Raw genomic sequence first — 6,000 nt, 5'->3', positions numbered from 1 at the left:
TTTGTCATGATTGCTTGTGGTCATTGGTGGTTAAGGTAAGTTTTTGTGGTGTTTTTACTGGTAGTTGTTGTGTTTTCGTTTACTTTTTTTTTCATTTTTTTTGGAAGTCACAAAACCTTAAAAGAAAAAGCCAGCGAGGTGCAATTAAGGAGTACAAAACTAAAAAAAAAATATCTTCACATTGGGAAACGTTAAATACCAAGAATCTTCTCGTCAACTTCCTTACACACGCTTAAATGATGAAACTGTTATCTCAAACGTTGTGTTTGGATCAAAATGAAAGTGTTGCAACTGGAAAAAAGACATGTATGTAGATGCGAGGGTGCAACTAGGTTTTAAAAATGTAAGGTTATGCTTCATTTAAGGTTCTTTAAATTTTAAAAATGTTAAAACTAACTTTTCATAATTAATAGGGAGGTACATGAGCATATATGAAATTAGTGGAAGAATTTACCCCTAAATATTCCTTTTAATTAATTATTCATTTTTTCTCTGATAAAAAATATTTTTATTTATTATGTCATTATATTTATCCTTGTTATAATATTGGTTTAAGATTTAAAGTTTAAAATTTTATTTAAATTCAAATTTATTCATATATTTCGTTTAAATTTGAACATCTTTTTTATCAGGTTTTATAAGAAACATTTTTCTTAGATACAAGTATTCTCCTTGTATTAAGATGTACATTTTCCTGAGAAATGTATTAAGATGTACATATTTCTTAATTGGTATAAATGTTTTGCTTTATTTTTTTAATTACAATAACTTTATAAATAAAATAATATTTATACTTATCTGTCATGAAATATTCAAGTAATTTATTTCATTTTTTTTTATTTCAAAACATGTTTTTTTCATCACAATTTCAATAAAAAATTTACAAACTGTACACTAGCCATTAGTATCAGCTAAAAGCCCATACAAGGACAGAAAAAAATCGACACTTAATATGTAGATTTCCCCAAACATTGGAACGTTAAAAGTATGAACACTAAAACTGTACCGTTAATCTTTATTATTTATTTATTCAAGCTAACACTTTCAAATGATATTTTCATTTTTATTTTAATGAAACCGGTCCTTTATTTATAATTGTGGATATTTTAGAGGAATCTTTTCATTTCGGTATAACAATAATCACTGCTAAAAACATTTGAAGTCTATTATGAAGTTTATTATGAAGTTTGAGTAAAAAATTTCTTAAATCATTGGTTTTATGGTTTTTACAAACAGAATTTCCTCATCTAAACGCTAATCGAGATGTTAGTACGAATCCTACAACTTATTGCTCCCTCTAAATATTTTTAAAAAACACGTAAACTATAAATATTCATATTTTTTTATCACTAGAATATTTTTAAAATTTATAATAAAAACCGGTTTTCATATAAATTATTATTTTAAAGAAATATCTCATTAACTATGTTATAAAACTGTTCTAAATAAAAAATAGATTTAAATTCTAATTTAAAATGCACCAAGACATCATAAGGCACATTCAATTGAATTATCTATGAGGAAAAAAAAAAAGAATTTTATAACCAAAATAAAATTTTATAAACATGCATACAGTTTCCATGTTATTACTCCTAGCAGTGGCCATAACAGTGATGAAGATTATTCCATTTTTTATTGATCCACTTAAAGAAATGACAATGAGGATTGCTGCAAGTATTACCATTTAAATAGAATCGTAGTCTAATTTATTTAAAATAAATCTTAAAAAACATAAAGTAAACTATTAAAAAAATATAATTTAAGTCTAATTTAATTTTATAAAATTAATTTATATAAAATAGATTTGTACTAATTTATAAATTATAAAATATTTTAATTTTTAATTGATTTGAAATTATCTAAATAAAGTTCTACTCTAATTTATCCAAATAATCTTAAAAAACATCAAGTAAACTATTGCTACTAAAATACTACTCCATGCCTAAATAACAGAGCTAAAATGATTTAGCTTTAGACATTAAAAACATGAGTTCCCATTATTAGATCCTGCTATTGCCCTAACGTAATAACTATTTTCCCACTGTTCCATAATCCATTCCTATAAAAACAATTATATCAATTCACCAATACACATTAATTCAAATACACATCAATTCACCAATTCTTAATAGTCTTAATAGTCTTAAACAAAAACATGTCTCAACCTTGTGAAGAAAGTGATGTGAGAGTAAATGAACTTGTGCCCTGAATCTAGTACCACCATCCGTAGTAAGTGCCCAAAGTTTGGAATAATAAGATACGATTTTGATAAATAACCAATCCTCATGTCTATTTTCAATGTGTTGGGACTGTTGAACTTAGGCACCATTGTAATGTTAACCATTTTTACATTATCGGGAATGACTTTTTGCATGTTGATAAATAAGTTCATAAAGAATCGTTAGATTTTACATCAATTAAAGATGATAAAAATATTTCATAATATATAAATGAGTGTAAACTTTATTTTATAAGTTCTGATTTTATAAGGTTAATTTAAAGTTCATTTCTTGATATTATATCAAAGTTATTAATTAAAGTTTATCATAACGAAAATTTGTTGAACTTCTCAAACCGTCACAATAAGTATATAATCTCAGACAAAAATGTTGAAGGTTATAAAGTTGATTTAGACTTCCGCTTCTTAATAATAACATTATCCATGAATTTTTCAAAATTGAAGTAATTCTTTTAGAAAGTAATTTTTTACATAATAATATTATAGAGAGATTTATATAAAGAATAAGGAAGAGCTAATTCATTGGAAAGCAAGATATACAGACAAGTAAATATAGCAAGCAGAGTACAATATGAGTAAATGTGTAGGAAAAAAAAACATGAATAAATGATGAAAGATATAATATAAAATTAATGAAGAATACATATGTAAGACAAGTGAAAGAAAAAACATGATTTCTAGCTAGAAACAGAGTCTTATGGACCTTATCAGGCAATGCACTCCACATAGATAGATTATTAGCTAGAAACTAAATTCCAATAACCAAGGAAAACATCAAACTTGACTTAAATGCACATAACAAAAAACTAATTTCTCTTGTACTATGAAACTCTTCCTTAATTTCAAAACATGAAGGTAACAAGACCCATAATTAGCCTTATCTTACTTTATTATTGATTGAATATGAATCATAATGGTTTGAACTAGTTTATATCTATCATTTTTTTTGGAAGTTTCATAAAAGAAAATGATTTATAATTATTAAAGAATATGGATACACGAGTTATACAATGATGCTAATATTAATTGTGATTAATTGTGATTAATTGTTTTCTTTCTAATTAGCTGTTTCTCTATATAGAGGTAAATAACCTTTATTTTGGTATTTGTCTGTTATGATTTTAGTATTTATGGATTGATTCTTTTTCTCTTTAGCTAGACATAGAATGAATGTACTACTTCTATATATTCAAACCATTTATTTTTTTTTATTTAATTGAATAAAAAGAAGAGATATTCATTTTCATATCCTTTGTTTTTCTTTTACTATTTTATTCATCTCTATTATTTTTTTTTCATTGTATATAAGTGAGTGCAAACCTCATCCCATGAGCCGGTTTTATGGGGTTGAGTTAGGCTTAAAGTCCACTTTGTAATATGGTATCAGAGTCATATCGAGCTTATCCTAGCGAGTGTTTGTGTTGGGCTTATCGTGCCACCCGCTATAGGACCGCTATCGGTCACCCATAATATATAGTCTCACGTACGAGTTGGCAGTCTCGGAGTCAGGGGGTGTGTTGGAGATCCCACATCGACTAGAGATTAGAGCCTTTCATTGTATATAAGTGGCTGCAAACCTCACCCCCATGAGCCGGTTTTATGAGTTTTAATTAGGCTTAAAGTCCATATTTTATAATAATAATATATCGTATCTTCAAATTGTTTTTTTGTCTCTTTTAAAACATGCTACATAAATTTTTCTAATGCTAAACCATTTTATATCAACCATCCTAATTAAAAAAAAAAAGCATTTTACAATATTACTTTTCTTTTTCTTCTAGTAAGTAATTGTGCAAAACACAGAGTAAATTGCATACATTAGTGCAATAAAGTATTTAGTACTTTTTGTGCGTCGTTAATGTTTATGGGTTTGATGTCTAGATTCGGTCCAACAAAAACTTTACATGATAAAAATTTAAGTTTATAAAAACTTTGCATCTCTTTGATTGAAAAAAAATGTTCTCATTAAAAAGAAATTCAAAATCATTTGTATTGTTTATAAAGCTTCTATTTGAGAGCTAATTTTATTTTTCTAGTGATGTATTAAAGAGTAAGTTTTATTCCTAGAAAACCATACGTCAATATCAATATACTTGTCCATTTATTTTAAAAAATATAGCTTGCTAAGTTATTTGACTATTTTAATATGTTTTCGATAAGTTTTCTATCTATTCAATATCATTTTTGGACTTTTAAATACTTTTAATAGCAGATTTCATTAAACATTATTATTCTTAAATAAATTTCTTTGTCTGTAAAGGATTGATGCATAGATATGAAATTATGCTAGAGCATAGACTGAGTTAAGAGAAATTTGGTAAATTAAAATATTTAGTATAATTTAAATAAAAAAGTATTCTTCTACAGTATTTCAACAAAAGAAAAATAAACAATAATATTTATATCTCTTTAGAGTTATAAGAGACGTGTAATTTATTTTAATGATAGTAAATTAAAAAAATAAAAAACAAAAAAATATATTAATCATATATCTCCAGTGAAAAAACTATTTTTTTTATCATTTTTTTGTGTACAATATACTGAAATTGAATTTGAGCTTATAAAAGGGTTTATAAGCGAGATGGGCTTGTGCACCAATGATAATTGGGCTGATAGAACTAACTAATGAATTTCCTTGGCTGTTTCTTGCCGCACCTTCATATTTTTTTGTGTGGCACCCCATATATTTTTTAAAATATAAAAAATATTCTTTACTTTATTCATATTTTTTATTTCGGAATGGATGATTAAAAAAAATTTAGATTATAAAATTTGAAAGATATTTTCAGATTTAATATATCTTCTTTTTAAAAATACATTCTAAATTATAGAATTTAAAAATATTTTTATATTATAAAATTCAAAAACTATTTTCACATCCAGTAATACCTGAATTTTGTAATATATATTTTTTTACACACATTCAAAACCTTTTTGTCAAACATTTATTAACCTTAAGCATGATGTTGGAATATCCAAAAATTACGATGCTTTAATTCCTTAGATAATTTCCACTTCCATTCTTTTTATTTCGTTTAAAATTTTGTTGAAAAAAATGCAATATATCTTTTTCTTGACATTTATAAAATATAATTAGTCTACTATTTTATTTTTAAATCACAATAAACACATATATAAAAGTGTACTGGTAGGCTAAAACCGAGAGGTTCAGGCCGAGAACTACATATTGAACAACCAAGAGGTGCTAGGCTAAAATCGAGAGGTTTAGACCGAAAGCGAAAAAGACATACATAAAAGAATAAAACAAAATATAAATATTATTATAAAACTAAAAGCCCAATTAAGATAAAACTTACATGAGGGGTGTGAAAATAATAAAAAGGTGTAGAAAGAAAGCCCAAAAGTAAAGGGGAAAGCCCATTAAAGAAACCCTATAAATAGGAGTTCAGAGTAAGAAAAAGGTAAGAGTGATTTTATCTGATGAACATTAAACTATTTCTGACTTTGGCATCGGAGCGACTTGCAGGTACCCCCTGCTGTGAGGAGAAGCCGAGAGCACTTGCTGTGAGGAGAAGCCGAGAGCCCTTACCGTGAGGAGAAGCCGAGAGCACTTGCTGTGAGGAGAAGCCGAGAACCCTTGCCGTGAGGAGAAGCCGAGAACACCTGTCGTGAAGAGAAACCGAGTGTCCAGCCCAAGATTGAAGGATTTGCATAAAGAATTAATCTTGTTAATCTATTTCGAGTGTTCTTGGTCCCTGTTGTAAGAACATTTTGGCGCCCACCGTGGGGCCGAGAAGTAG

The sequence above is a fragment of the Phaseolus vulgaris genome, chromosome 11, assembly GCF_000499845.2.
Source record: "Phaseolus vulgaris cultivar G19833 chromosome 11, P. vulgaris v2.0, whole genome shotgun sequence".
NCBI lineage: Eukaryota > Viridiplantae > Streptophyta > Magnoliopsida > Fabales > Fabaceae > Phaseolus > Phaseolus vulgaris.
This window is presented reverse-complemented; position numbering follows the sequence as displayed.